Here is a 16,631-nt window from a genome sequence, read left to right as displayed (position 1 = left end):
TCGTGTTCTTAAGTCTCCTTGCTGCTTTTTCCCTTGGATTTATGTTTTGTGTTTTGCCTTTGCTCCCTGTGATTTTTGTAAGTTTGTTTATTTTTTTCCATTAAACTGTATTTGATGCTTCTGTCTGCTGCACTTGGGTCCATTCACCAGACTTACATCATGACAGTCTCTGCACTGTAATTTTTGCAACAATCTTCTATACCTTATGAAATATGAAATGTAGAATAGAGATACTCAAACCAGGATAAATAAATCAATTGTTTTATAAATGGGATAAATACAGCCCAGAATATAAATCAAACTGTGAAATAGTGTTTCAATTCAAGCTGATGCTAATTTTGGTCTGTTTGGTGGCTAGCGGTTAGCTAACTGCAATATTAATCCTGTTCTCAACGTATCCAAAATTATCACCAACAATTTAATACTAGTGGAGCGTTTACAAAGCCACAACCAGTCAGATAAATCCTTATGATCTGACTCAATATACAACAGGGCAACTCTACAACCATTTAATGACTTTAAAAGAAGAATTACAAACAACACATAAAAATAGCTTACAGTTCTCCAGAGGAAGTCGCCCATTTACAGCAGCATGATAGTGATATGTGAGATTGATGTCACTTTATATATTATATATTATTATGGAATAATAATAATACATCAGGTTTTATGGCACTTTTTTACGACACTCAAAATCACCTAAAGTTTGCACCATTTTAATATTACAAGATATGTTATCTTATTATACTTCAAACTGAAGTGACAGTGGTTTCAATTCAGCTTAACTCCATTTAGTTCAGAAATAAGTTTGGCTGTATGCAGAGAATGACCAAAAAAGAGTTTGGTCTCAAAGTTTTTCCACTTTTATTTTTCCAATAACTCTGTTTAATGTCACCAGTCAGCTGCACTTAGCTTCATTTGCATAGTTTGAAATCCACATTAAGTTTAAAGTATGAATAGAAAAAAAAAGCACACACATATATATATATATATATATATATATATATATATATATATATATATATATATATATATATATATATATATACACTGCTCAAAAAAATAAAGGGAACACTCATATAAGACATCCTAGATCTGAATGAAAGAAATATTCTCATTGAATATTTTGTTCTGTACAAAGTTCCATTTGCACAACAGCAGGTGAAATTGATTGTCAATCAGTGTTGCTTCCTAAGTGGACAGTTTGATTTCACAGACGTTTGATGTACTTGGAGTTATATTGTGTTGTTTAAGTGTTCCCTTTATTTTTTTGAGCAGTGTATATAAAATGCCAAGCATGCATATATACACAATGACTCACTTTTAATGAATATGTACCAATTAAACTGCCATCATGGCAGAAAAAGTACAAAAGTATTTTTATAAATGAACATTTCTGAACAGATTGTTTCTATGCATGAATTATAAAGAGCTTTATTCTTAGCGGAAAATCAAACAGCTTGCAAAATTATACTTAGCTATTTTGGCTGCTGTAGTTATGCCACTGCGGTCTTTGAAGGGCCTTTTAAAGTATGATTAACAGAACCACTGGTGAGGCTTTAAAACGGTGATGTTCTTTTTTTCAAACTTTTCAAGATGCTGCTGAAAGCACAGGCCTAAAAATACAAACAATTTTGCTCCTGACAGACCAAAGTAAGGGTCAGGAGGAAAGGAAGGAAGCAATCACAGTTTTCAACCCTGCTGCAAAAGTACAGAACTGCATTAAAGCGAATAAAAAAAGTCAGACTAAAATCAGTAAGAGACACTTAAACCAAAATAGATTAACAGAAATAATCCTACCAGATTTCATCCCACTACTAGTCAGTAAAATGTCTCCTGCTCAGTGTTTTATTCAAGTTATGCTACAGATTACTTTAAAAATGTTGACATTGACATAATCTAAAAAAAACAAGACCAGCTCAATGAAAACAACACTGCTTACTGCTTTACAATGGCATGTGTCAAGAGGTGGTATTTATATATAGCAGCAAGTCAACAATTATTTTTAAGACTCTAGTGTGGAAAGAGCGACAAATATGACTTGAGGATGACAGTTTGATGAGAACTAATGCATGATGGATAGACAACTGGATCAAAGAAACTCCAAACTGACAAGACCTGTGGGCTGGTTCTGGTGTTCCCAGGCTGGGGCTCAACCAAAAGTAACAGCAGGAGAACCGGTGACCTGGTGACCTGGTGACCTGGCAGCTGATGCATCACAAAGACAAAATAAGTAGAAGAGCCACATTTCAGAGAAAAACAACCAACCAACCCACTGTGGACGAGCTCCTGCCGCCAAGTTCACGGGAAATCTGGGGAATCTGTACACTCCCTTATGACAGCAGCTTGCAAAAGTATTCATACGCCTTGAACGTTTCCATATTGTGTCACGTTACAACCACAAAGCATGAATGTATTTCACTGGAATTCTCTGTGAAAGACAAACACATGGTGGTATAATTAAGAAGTAGAAAGATGACATGATTCAAAACATATTTTTACAAATAAAAAAGTGAAAAATGCTATCAACACTACAGTTAAAAAGAAATCTGTGAAATTTGACCTCATCTTGTTTCTTCACTTGGAAGTGGTCGAAATGAGAAGCTGGAGCCACCGGCGGGGTGGCCAGATGTTTCTCTGCTCCTGCAGAGCATTGCAGAAGACAGTGCAGCTCGCCAGTGGTGCTTCTCACATGACTGCACCAAAAATACCACCCCTCACTTCACACACATTTTAACACACACCCCTACACAAAAGATAAGCAAAAAAAAAATGTTTTTCTAACTTATACAAATAATTTGTTTAAGTTTACAATTTCTATGAAAAGTTTTCACCCCCTCGGACGTTTTACCCCTTTATTGTTTTTACAAATCAATCATAAGCTTTTTTTGTTTTTTTCTAAATAAAACACAAAACTTTAATATCAAAGTGAAAACTGATTTCTACAAAAAAAAGACAAATAAAAAATATATGTATTTAAAATGTGGTGATGAACCCTCTGGGAATGTTGTGTTTGCCGCAATGTGCAATGCAGAAATACTCCATGATGACATCACTCAAACAGAATTTAAAATTTTGATGTAGTAGTACTATTCACAAGAATGTGTGTTCCAAAATGCTACTCAAGTAAATGTAACTGAGTAAATGTAACTAGTTACTACCTGCCTCTGCTTACTGTCCATTCAAAAAAAATTATAAAATAAAATAAAAGAAAGGAAAAAAAATCCAACACACCCATATTTTGGTTCCTCTTCCCTTCCAATGCCACCCTGGGCAACTGCCCAGCCCAACCTGTTGCTGTGTGTTGCTGCTGAGCTGACTGAATTCAAATTAAACTAAATGAATCTGTTTCTGGCAGTCTAGGTGTTGAAACTAAAGGAGCAGCACCTTTAATTGCCAATTTAAAACATATTCATATTCAGTGACTTATTTGTATATAGAGTCTATTTTATGTCACTTTTACCAGATTTTATTTTACTTTATACTTTTCACAGCTGTAGTTTTCCTTATTTTTATCACTATCTAGCAGTTTATTGTCAGGGTTTTTTAGCATGTGCCTCCAGAGGAACATTAAGACTTTAAGAAGACTTTTTCATGACAAAGAACCTGAAGCCATGACATTTTTCAGTCTTTGGGATTTTTCTGGATTTGTATTTATTCTTTCAGGTTTCATTCTTTCAGCAGTCTTCAAGAAAGCAGCTTGAAGATGGTTGCTTTCCAATATGCTGTTCATCACTTGTTTTTAGCCTGGTAAGTGCCACATCTTAACGAAGTGAACTGCCATGTGACTGAGAAATATTAATTGAGCTGTCAACAGTGCTAAAAAAGCAATGCAGATCAGCAGAGTGTACTTATGATGCCTTTCCCACAAAAGGCTTATTTTAATTAGGACTAATCTGATATGTTGTCACAGAACGCACTGTTAAGGAATTAATGCAGCATAATTTGCATATTTTATTCATTGCAGTGAAGACTGGCAGACAATTTATATGAAGATAGAATATATTTATAATTGGTGGATTGGTTTTGCACTTTTTGGTGAGTATGATTCTAATTATAGAATAATAATATGACGTGGCAAATCTTTGACAATTTGACTTAAAAAAACTCTTCTTGAGACATTGTGACTGTTATATGGTTGCAGATAAATAAAGTTGATGCCATGCCCTTATTATTGTTTCATACAGTAATTAAAACACTGAGATTAGGACTTATACCTCAAGAAAATTTAAAAGGGCAGTATTATGTTTTTGTGCTTTGCCGTCATCTTAAGATGTTATTAAAATATATCTGGAGTGTTGCCTTGATTCTTTCATGCATGTTTGAGAAATCCTTTAATCTCCTCTGGCAACCATTCAGCTGCTCAAAATGCCTGGGTGGACATAGCTCCGCCTTCTACATGAAGCTCCTCCTTGGAGTTTCAGAAGCAGCAAGAGTTTTTAAAGAGACAGAGGCCCAATTTCAAGGTGTGAAATTACAAAGAAAATGTTCTTTTAAGTCATACTTGATATGTACATCATCTATTTAACAACTGGAATTAACAGTTACTTGATTGTGCTATAAAATGATAATGTGCCAAACGTACATAGTTTTATTCCCTTTAAGAGGAATTCCTTGACCTAGCGGTCGTGTCTTTGGACTCTGGGAGGAAGCTGAAATACCTGGTGAGAATCCAGTCATGTTGGTTGAACAAAAGTAATGCAACTTAAATAACAAGACACATGTAGTAACAAGTATTATCATGTCTTACGAAAGTGATACTGATGTCTACATACACAGTACGCCGGTGAGTGAGATTCAGATTCAGTTCCTTGAGCCAATCTTTACTCATGTTGACTGAAAAGTTAGATCATTAAATGAATAAAAAACAGGAGTTTTTAATCGAGTAGACATGAAGTAAAGTGTCTCTGCATCTTAGCCAAATAACACATTTTAGAGACATACTGTACAACTCTACTATGGCGTTCCATCTGCTTAGCTACTCTGTTCATCTCCACTGTTTCCTCAGTTCTCTTCCCACCCTCTGTTCTTTCCAAAAAAAAAAAGCTTCCTTCATAAACACACACACTTTCTATAAATCCATTCGTGTAGTTATTTCTTTACACTTTATGACCCATTAAAATATTCACATCCCTGCTTTATTGGCTAATAAAAATAGCTTGTTGCACATGCAGGGCATGGCACAGCAGGGAAAACTTACTAGCAGAACTAAATATCCAGATTTGGATTATTTGTAATTTGAACACAGATGCAAATTTTGTCTTCACAAATGAGGTGACTGAAGTGTAAAGTGACCACTAAACTCTTCCGTAATGTGTTCAGTTAATTTGATTACATCAGTCCAGAAACTAAAACCTAGTATTATGTATTACATTGTAGCACTTATTACCATAAAACATCTTATTAAGAGGAGAAGTAAAAGATTGATAAAGAGTTCCTGTAATATTTTTAAGAATGTAATTTGAAATGCTTATCTATTGTTAGAGAAAGTTCAAAAGTTCATTCACCATGGAAACCTGTGACTTTCTTCTCAGTGGGTGGGGCTAAAGTGAAGTCATCAATTTACCATGCTGATGTGGATCCATGAGGAAGCACATACAATTTGAGTAGTTGGCCCGTTCATGAATTTGCTGACCAGCTTTCTGCATGTCACCACTGGTATTTTAAACAACTTCTCTTTTCCAATGTCTTCCAAGTCTCTGAGGTTGGAAGACCTCCTTGCTATCATTCTAATCTTTAGCAGATTTAAGTTGGAACTCTGACTGGGTCACTTTAAAATGTTAGCATTACTTCCAAACAGAAAAAAACTTTTTGGAAGAATTAAATGATTGATTTTAAGCCAAATCTCCAACACATAGAAATACGTTTTTGGCCAAATTTCATGTTAGACTCCATTCTGAACAAGGCAGTTCCAACCAAGTCCAATCATTTACACGTCCATAGTGGGATTCTATGTATCCCATTGTTAGCCTTCCTCCTCATTACTTGACTGTGTTCAGCTTTTTTCTGACTTGTGATTGAAATTTCTCCTGCAACTTTAGAAGAAAATGAGTTTTTTTGCTTTCATGCACACAGCATAAAATGAAACTCAGTGGGCTCAGAAGGTGAGTGGATATAATCACCTAACAGCAGCGACAGCAGAGTCGCCAGTCAGATTGGTCAGATTGGTTTGGTTTCTTTCAAGCAGGATGAAATAAAATGACCTCCTCTCTGGTTCAAAGAGAAGCCTCACAGCCCTTGCTGTTTGGCACATCTGTGCTTCCGTACTCCAGGTGAGCGGAAGTGGGTGGCTCATTCCATCCTGTATTCAGCCCATATCTGAATACCTAAACACTGAAAACAGCTGCTGTTTCATTTAACCTAAATGCTGGGCGTATGCCTTTAGGATTGGTCATTGAATCAGAATAAACTGGCTTTATTTTCCTGTTCCTGTTCCAGCAGTTGTATTTTCCTGTGTATAAATGTTGTTATCCAAATCCAGATATGAATGAAATTTCTATTAGATATCATCATTCATCTGGACCTAAATATCACAAAAAGTACAACCATTTCACCGTTTTTCTCCTACAGTAAAGCCTATCATTTTTCATACCCCAAGCAGATTTAGGTTTAAAGTAATCTTTTAACTTTAACATATTTTTTCTGATTGGAAGTAATATGAGCTTCTTAGCCATGTTACATGTATGAGATGTTATCATCTCATATATCATGTATGAAATTACAGTAATCATATAATCTCATACATAATTACTGTAAATTGCATTTCCAATGGTTTTCAAAACGGGCATAAATTATTTTCAATATACAAAATTTCTTCAATGTAGATTTCTTTAAATATTCTCCTTATCTGTTCCAATGTAATTTTTGGAAGACATCTGTTTCAACCATACTGAGCTGGAGGAATGAAGTTTAGTGGAATGGTGTGAAGGTTTTGTTAAGGTATGGTTTGGAATGCAAAATGAGTGGAAGTCAATACAAAGTCCTCAGGTTAATGAAAGTACAAGGTATGTGAATGAGAACTCTGACATCACACAGCTTTCAACACATCTCAGCAGCTAATGGAAGGTCTAAAAACACAACACCGATGTCTTCAATGCATTGAAATATTATGAATAACATCAAAATGCATTTAGCTCAGCATATTTTTTCATATACTTATATACTGTAAACATGCCTGAAAGGCTATCTGCTCTATGTGTCGGTAAATCAATACCTGAGCAGATCTAAACTAAACACACTGAGTCGTATGACCTAACCCTGACTGGTTGTAATCATTTATTATTCCATCTGTGCATTATAGACAGTCTTGCTTATTTTTCCCTTAGAAAATGACCAATAAAGCATATATTATTATTGAAAATGTGTATTAAGCTATGTGCTATCCTTAATTCAAACAGCAGCTGGAGCATTATTCATTAGTTTTTAAACTCCTCGCTCTTATTTCCGTGCGATCAGACAACACATTCCTTACAGCAGATAGAATGATTGAAAAATTATTAAATTCTTGGCTTAGAATTTTTTTCAGCTACCATGAATTTTTGTCATCTTCCTGAAACAAAGAATACGAGCGAAAACTGAACACAAAATGTACTGTACATTTTGACCATTTTTTCTTTATTTATGTGTGTGTGTGCTTGTCTAACTGCCCACCTTTTGAAACATTTACAGCAGGGTATTGTATTACATCTTTTCTTGCTTTGTATTACAGCACAGGCCTGGGGTGTACTGGTAAAACAATCTTATTCTCACCAATAGAAGTTGCTACATGTTCAGCTTTACACCTGGCAGCAGCAGCAGCTATGCAAGAAGCGCAGTTTGCTGCCAAGCCCGAAGCTTTAGAAACGCGCTCGTCCAGTCAGAGCTGGAGCTGTTAGTCTCTCTGGACTCCTTTATTCCTTCAGGTGAATTTTATCTCCTCACTTATTTTAGTTTTACACATTTTTTCTGACTTCTCTCCTCCTCATCATGTCGTGTCAGATGTTTGGTCTTGTCCTCAAAAAAAGTGTAGCAAGTACAAAGGAGACAGGACTTAGTGTATTTAAAATTAAGGCCTGAAAATGTCCTATATTCATTTTTTTTATGTAAGTTTGCCTTAAATATGTTACTCACAGGTTTTAGATTGTGTTGTTGCAAGAGTATTTAGTCTAGAATATTATTTTCTGTCAGGCTAAAGTTTGAGTCAGACATCATCATCATTACGTTCTGTGACTAGCGGCGGTTGCTGCTACCGCTAACTAGCTGCTAAGATGCCCTTGCTAGCTAACTGGCTAGGTTGTTTTACGTCTGTCATGGGTAAGTGCAAATTTATCACCAGTTGACTTTAGAATCTATAGTGCAAAGCTGGCAGACATAAAAGACTTGACAAACTACTAACTCAAAAGGGGCCAAACACAAGCCATGTTTTCATCCAACTGGGTTGAAAATTTTGAGTCAATTTTTCAAATATCGCAAAAAAAGAAAATACCAATTAAGTGTGTTTCCACCTGCTGATTTGAAGATACTCAGCCAGGCTAAACAAAGCATGATTTCATCAAATGTTGATGTTATGCACGGCTGTAAAAAAATAAGATGAAGAAAATGTTCCCATATTTGTGTCTCTGGTACAGAGTACCACAAACCTGGTAGGATGAGAAAATCCCTCCCAGATGTTGCACCAGACTTTTATTTTGATAGACGCGATCAAAATAAAATTTTCATATAAAATCCATGAGGAAGTTCTTCACAGCAGAACTTAATGAGACAAATGTGTTTTAATCTTCCCTTTAGTGCATTCATTCTTTTTTGGAAAATCTGAAACCACTTCAAGTGAACATTTACATGAACCTTTTTATTTTTTTTTAAGAATAAAAAATGTTATTGGCTCCAGTGGCCTTCTTTTGAATGTCTTTTTTTTCAAGTAGGGAAGTGGGTAATGAGAGAGGGGGAAGTCATGGGTCACCAGGCCGGGACTTGAACCTGTGAGAGTCCCACCACTGCAACCCCATTAACCTTTTTAAAAATGCAGATGAAAAAACCTTGATGGAAAAATAAAAACACACTTTTCCGATTTTTAGCTGTAAAAAATTTATCCTTTGCCTTTCATACATCCCCAACTTTAAAAAAAAAGCAACATAAACTTGAACCACAGCTGGAGATTTCTCTAACAAACTGAAATAAAAGGAAATTATTTTCCCTTTTATCACTAAGTATCTGCTCAGAAGTAATATTCTTTCTAGATTTCTCCAGCAGCAGCCCTAGTGAAGTCTGTGAGTGACAAAATATTTTTCAATCATAAGTTCAAGTGGTGTAAATGATGAAGGTGGCATTCTGTTTTTTGTCTAGTGCACACACTTCCTGAATTGTATCCTTGCACTGTGCTAACGTTAAAACACTGGAGCTGTTTGCAGATATGCAATGTTAAATATTTGGTTTTCAGCATATTTATAACACAATGACTGAATTCAGAGCAGAGTGCTGAGCAGAAAACCATCCTTGATCAAACCTAGAAACTGATTTCAACATCTATTCCTGACATTTTGTCCATTGTCTTCATGTTTTAATTTTATCATATGTTAATGTCTCTACTCTGTTTTTGAAAGTGTTTTTTGTTCTTGCCTCATATTTTGATTTATTCTAATGTTCTGATTTCAGTTAGTTTGTTAATTGAAGAAAGATACACATTTCCACTGCTGCTGTTCGCACATGAAATCACAGCTAACCGGCTGTTAGTATTATCAACACTGCAATTTCTTTGAGATGAGCAAAAAAATTTAAAGTAATGTTTGTGTCTTAGTTTCCATGTGCACACAGATTGTAAAGCCTAAACCTTAGCTTCCAGCTCAAGTTTTCTTGTAAGGAAGATTTATTTGCCTTTTGACTTCTCACATTGTGGAGGTCAGTGCTCATTTGGAGCTATAAATATTCTCTTGGTTGGTGAAGGAAGAGCAGCAGGCTGGGTGAAGCTGATGCTTGTGTGTTCAGCATCATTGCATGCCTCATCTCCCAGCTCATGTTACCTGTAGATGACTGTGGATCATATGCAGAGCGAGTGGATGTGATAGCGTTCCAGCTCCGCTGACCTTCAGGTGTTTTTCCCTCCACACAGTGTTCTGTAAATGACTCTAATTAATGGATTTTTTTTTTTATCGCCTTTGTATCTTCCCCATCGCTCCAGCCTCTCAGCTCTCCTGTAACCAGAAATATTAAATATTCCACTCTCCATCATTTCCAGATTTAAGGCAATCGTGTACCGCTCCTGATAAAATAAAATAAAAAAATAGTAGGGGCAATTACCCGTGCAGCGACTGGAGGATTCATTTAGTGCAATGACTGACAGTCGGTGATAAATGAGACTGAATGTCTGCTGCCACCAGTCCGTGTTTCACCAGCCGTTTAGTTTGGCTACTTTTCCTTTTTTCTTTGACAGCATCAGATGTGCTGCTCACAGGTTTTCTCAGAGTTTTAAAACAAGATGTCTGCTTCACCAAAGTAGCAATGATTCTGTCACAGATCAACTGCATCACTTTAAATCTGAGAAGATTGTGAGCCAATATAATGTTCTACCTAACATTTAATCCTCCTCCAGATTTATGATTAGTAATTTTGAAAATCCTATTTGCTTCTGATTGAACAGTGGACATAGCTTTTGTATATTCGCACATTTTGTCACATTTCCACAACAAACTACTTCATTTTTGTGACAGAGCAGTTTAAAGCAGTGCATAATTGTGAATAGGGAGGAAAATCATTACAGATCTGACTTTTATGGAAGAACTGTAAGATCAAAGTCATTTGCAGCTTAGCAACAAGCATTAGAGGCGATCGATCAATTTAAAATATGGGTAATATCAATACCAAGCTGGTATCAGTACCTGTACTGGTGTGATAGGATCGATACTGTAGCTTAAGGTTTTGTCTTGAAATTTCAGTTCAGGTTTCTATCGTTGTTCCTCCATGCTGCATCAAAAATAATTTGTGCTGATTTGCTCTCAAATTATAATTTTATGCATTTTTATTTAGGAAAAATGTATAAAATTATACACCTGAAGGTCAGAAGTTTGATATATCAAACCAGAATAATAAAAGGTATTGGTTCTGGTATTGATATCTGGCGGTTGGTGAGCGACGGTTGTCAGAAAGTAAAGGAAGTGCATCTCTATCCATCCATTGCACAGACAGAACGCACAGACACCTTCATTCTGTTTTTTGTTTGTCTGGCTTCTGATAACATTGGAAATAAAATGTAAGTTTCCAGATCATCAATGATTTTTTTTCTTCTCTTCCAAACTTGTGATCTCATAATAGTCGTTCCTCTCTGCCATGATACTGTCCTGTTGCAAACCATATCTATTTACACCAAAACATCATGACACACACTGCAGTAGGACGGGTTTCACAGGAACTCGCCTCGGTGTGTCCTGTAGGCCTCAAAGGGTCTGTGATAAAACGAACGTCCCTAAACCACCTGACTTCAGTCCAACCAAGATGGGACCTTTAAAACACCGTTTATGAAAGAAAATGTATGGAATCAAGGAAAAACCATATCCATGTTGGAATGGCGCAGTCAAAGTCTAAACCTAAATTAAGACTTAATTTAATTGATGTTTATGAGTGCTCATCATTCAATCTGACTGAAAACATTTAGTCCAGCCTCTAGATGTACAACCCGAACAGCTTGCAGCTGTAACTGCATCAAAACTGCATTCTACAAAGTATTGACTCAAGAGAGCTGACTAAAAATACACACATAAAAAAATATCATTTTTCTTCTACTTCACTATTATGCCTGACTTTAGTTTTATGTTTCACTAATATTGCCAAACGTGGAGAACCAACATCTAATTTATGCTTTTTTTTGTTTTTTTCTTTTTGCTCTTTCCTTTGGTTTGTTGTATTTCCATCTAATTCATGTAAAACACTTTGAACTGCCTTGTTGCTGAAGATGTGCTATATAAATAACACTACCTTTGTGTTGGTCTGCCTGTAAATCCCAAGACAATATATTGAAGTTTGTGACAACACAAACTTGTACCTTATTGTTTCAAGGTACAACATATCAAATGACATTAAACACATCGCCAGGGGTTATAAATCTGCTCTAAAACAAATCTGCTGTGCTGCTGTTGCATATAATCAGTTACAAAAGACTCAGCTTTGTTATTTACAGCATTCACATCCAGAATGCAGGAATTAGAGCCTTGAAATGTAAAGAGCCCTTATGGCTTAATTGCACAATGCATCCAAAGCCGTTTCACGGACATGTGTGGGCTAATACCTTGTTCTGTTTACTTTCTGTGAACAATGCAGAGGAAAATAAAAGGCACATGTGTTTTATTTGCATTTGAAGGAGGATGCTTTGAACCTACAACATCTAAAACTTCAGTGTTTCTCAGAGCAAGTAAAACAGGTCATCCTTAGGCCCTGGAAACAAAGGAAGTTCTTTAAAGGATGCCATGGCGACAGTTTGGTGTATTCTATTTTAAGAAAATTCGAAGACTGATGGGGAGAAAAGAAAGCCAGGGCATCGATTGAAGACAAGAGTGCTGGATGATCACAGGATCATTCCTATGGTGTAAGAAAGAAAAAAATCCTCTAACATCCAGGAAAGTGAGGAACCCTCTCCAGGTGGTAGACATATCATTATCTCTGCCTGCCATAAAGAGAAGACTTTACATGTGCAAAGACTGGGGGTTCACCAAGACGTGCAAACTGTTCATAAGGACTGAGAATAGAAAGCCCATATTGGACTTACGTACCTGCTACACTCTGAATCATTCTTTTCCGTATAAAGCAGCAGACTCAACGTCCTTTTAGTACTCTTTTAGTCATGAGTAACTTTCAAGGTAACTGTCTGCTTTAGCTTTGCTGCAGTGGGATTTGAAAGCACCATTTTGGTTGAGGAGCTGCTGACCTGCTGTCAGCGAACACTGGATTTTCTGGACTATAGGAGGTACTGTTCTCATATTGGCCGGTTCTGAGACTTACTGTATAGTCCAGAGTAGAAATTCACTGATCCGATACTAATATCTGCATCAGTCCTAATAACAAAACAAATTTTAGATCTGGTATTGTTGACAATGTGCCCCATCATTTGGGGAGCAGATCTATTCAGTCTAATTCTATGCTTTGTACTCTTAGTATGCCATGCTTTATTTTACTTTATACTTGCAATTCCTAATTGCACTTTCTGAACCATTTGAAGGATTTGTTGCAGTTTATTTTTACAAGTTGACCAACGTAGTCAACCTGTAGTTTTAGTCAGTTTCTTTTTATTTATTATTTATTTTACATCGGCTGTTATTCTCCTAATTGAACTGACATGTTTTTCCCTGTTTGACCAAGCTTGTGAAGTTGTTAGTGTGATGTACTGGTTCAGAGTTACCAAATAAATATGTAATTCACTACATTTGACTGTGTTTAAAAAAAGAAACGTCTTAATTCTACTCAGCACTGTTTGTCTGTATGAGATAGTAAACCTCAGATATGTGTATGATGAAAGAATCCTGTGAGGTTCTAATGAACTGCAGGTTGTTAGGTGGTGTGGAAGGAAGAAACCTTTGTTCTTTAAGAAAAACATGAAGGTCAGTTGGCTGAGACAAAGAGCCAGAACTCTGAAATAAATTTAATACAAAAACTAATTTGGAAAATGTGATACTGTTTTGTTAAAATAAAGGAATTAACATTGAACTTATCTTCAGCAAACTTATGATCCAAAACATACTATAAACCCACCGATCCAATGACTGGCTGAGAATTATGAAATGGAAGTCTCTGTTCCATATCAAAGCCAGATTTTGATTCATTTGAATTTTACAAATACTGATCAACACCATGTCAGACACCAACATTATGAGTATAAAAAAGTTGTGTGTTTTACTCATAAAAAACACAACTTTCTAAGAAATAAGTAGAACCCACCCATGAATGTTTGTGTTTTTAATAAACATGTGATTGAAATCTGCTGCCAGGACGAGGCGGGGTTGGAGTTGGGGGATTAAATCAAGCAAAAACTCAGTATGATTTCAGATTGTTGCATCATCAAAGACAATGAAAGCAAAACTAGGTGACATGATAATTATAAAGACAGGAGAGCTGCGGCGCTGCTGAGTGGGATCCTTTGTGTCAGAGTGTTGCTCTGAACTGACTGGGTTCATGCTGCTGGGATGGAAGTTGGGTAACCAAACATTTGGTCAAACATTGTGATCTAGTTTGCTGAGTAAAAGGCGGCCATTTTGAATTATACAAAGACCTGATAAGATTGTATCAAGGCTCTTTCACAGGATTGAATGTTAAGATGGTAAAATTATACTGTGTAATCATCATGATTACAAGGCAGAGATAAGAAAAAGCCAAAACAGCGATGTGGAGATTTATTTAAACTTAAAGACTTGACTTTACACATGGACAAGTCAAACTAAAAAAACTACGCCTGTAAAAGCACACAAGAATCCTGACCCAGGCAACGGCATGACTAGAACTTAAATACAACGTAAAACATGTGAGAGGGATTACTGATCAGGTAACACAGGTGGAAAAGATGAGCTAAATTACCAGAGAAAAGGCTGAGCTGGAGCTTCAGAGGAAACACTTTAGACAAAGAGTACCGGACTAAATGCAAACAAGAAATAAAACCTGACATCTCGAGGATAACAGGCCCTGCTCAACACAAATGAAAACCAAAACATGGACACCAGAACATAACAGGTCTGAAGTATAGAGATAATAATAATTGAGGCTAGAACAGAGCGCTGTCCCAGCCTTGACCCTAGACAGGTCTCCGTTATCTAGGGCAGGGATCCCCAAAGTGGGTCCTGGAGGGCCGGCAACCTGCATGTTTTAGTTCTCTCCCTGGTTTAACGCACCTGGATCAAATGATGGCTCGTTAGAAGACCTAAAAAGAAGATTGACATGCTGAGAAGGTTGCTGGTACCACCAGGGAGAGAAGTAAAACGTGCAGGATGCCAGGCCTCCAGGACCGACTTTGGGCACCCCTGATCTAGGGAGACCTAGATAAGATTAACTGAAACAAAAATCTAATTTAAATAAAACAAATTGAAGAAAACAAAAAATGACACCAGGATAACTATGAACCCAACCCACAGATAGAACCCCACCACAAAAATCACCAAACACCCAAACATCATGACAATAATGTGATAATGTCAGAGATTAATGTTAATGATATTAGTTCATTCTAGAGGATCAGATTGTTCACTCCATATACAGTTAGCCTTTCAGTTGCTAAGTAGTTAGCATAAGCTAGTGCTATATTTAACATTTACAGTTTGGGCAAAGTGTTTTTCATCACAAATCATGTGATGAAGATGTAAAGCAGGTGTTTTATCCACCCATCCAGTTTGGGCAAAGACTCAGTCATGAAGTTAAACTATTAAAATCCAGTAATATCTATCTCTCTTTCACAACTAAATTATTTGGACATTCTCCTTCAGGATTTTCTGGAAGGGAGGAAAATTGATTGTTTCATCAAAATGTCAAGTTGGTAAATGTCTTTTTTATTCGCATTTTCTTTTAAGTATATTTTCTTTTTGACAAAAAGAAAAAGTTTGCTCAAAATTGCCATGACAACTGGATGAAAACATAGCTGCTCACAATGCTTGTGAGTAAGTCACTGTAAAAACACAGGGCAAAGGCTTACAGTTCAATTAGCAAGGACATGGAGGGACCTACAGAGATGGAAAAGCCTCCCGTCCTGGATTTATTGATCCTCCTCCAACGTACAGCACAGGCAGCCAATCAGCTGATTTACAGCAACATCAATTGTTAGCGACTGGAAGTCAAGGACTATTTCAGTGGGTGACCAAAATATTCAATCTTTTTGTTAAATAAGAGGAAATACGCACAGACATATTTCCTCTATGTCGTTGCATGTTAAAGTTGAGGTCGGATCATATTCTGATGATCCCAGAATCATCTTGCTGGGGGAGAGAAAAAGAATATTTTGAAATGTGTGGGTCCCTTTAAATCCACCCACATTTTCTCACCACAAAAAACTAGATGAACACCGTGTAGACTAAAAAATATCAAAATTTTGTTGGGTTTGAAAGAGAAAATACAGTTTAGGTCCACTCACCCTTTCAGTAAGCAGGCAGTGCTGTCAGTGAGGGAATCATAAACCCCTGGAGGTCAAGCTGAGCTGAGTGCTGGCAAAATTTCTCATTTGTATTGTTGGCAGGTTTATGTTTTTATTTTTTTAAGAAAAAACATTTTTTTGACCAACCAACCAAAAAACAGCTTGCTTTTCTAATAGTGATTCCAGATGAAAATCTAATAACCAAAACATGCAGAAATTAAAAAAAAAAACCTTGTCTTTCCTGAGCGCATCAGTTCTCCTCCAGCGGTCAGCAGAAGCAGCACCAGCTCCTCCAACAGGATATTAAACTACAAAAAAAACACAATATTTTATCTGTCTCCATTAATTATATATATATATATATATATATATATATATATATATTATTATTATTATTATTATTATTATTAATTTATTTTTATGAAGTACCTCTGTTAAAGTTGAGGTCGGCGCAGTGGAACAATAAGCATCCCGACATGAGTTGAGTTCCTGCTATGGGCTGGTGGCGCATTACAGTGTGAGTGGGGGTGCGCGTGTGCGCGCGCGTGTGTGTGGTGGGGTT

At 36.4% G+C, this 16,631-nt stretch overlaps 1 long non-coding RNA gene across 1 annotated transcript; it reads right to left on the bottom strand.

Moving 5' to 3' along the window:
* Window positions 1–2,128: 2,128 nt before the first annotated feature.
* On the bottom strand, window positions 2,129–16,621 carry LOC111605870. Its single transcript, XR_002751873.1, has 3 exons — window positions 16,499–16,621; window positions 16,301–16,377; window positions 2,129–2,208 (listed from the first exon to the last, which is right to left on the bottom strand). It is a non-coding gene; the product is annotated as an uncharacterized LOC111605870 (long non-coding RNA).
* Between the last annotated feature and the right edge of the window lie 10 nt (window positions 16,622–16,631).

The sequence above is a fragment of the Xiphophorus maculatus genome, chromosome 20 (assembly GCF_002775205.1).
Source record: "Xiphophorus maculatus strain JP 163 A chromosome 20, X_maculatus-5.0-male, whole genome shotgun sequence".
Lineage (NCBI taxonomy): Eukaryota > Metazoa > Chordata > Actinopteri > Cyprinodontiformes > Poeciliidae > Xiphophorus > Xiphophorus maculatus.
Note: the sequence above shows the minus strand (reverse complement) of the source record. Positions and strands in the feature narration are given on the sequence as shown.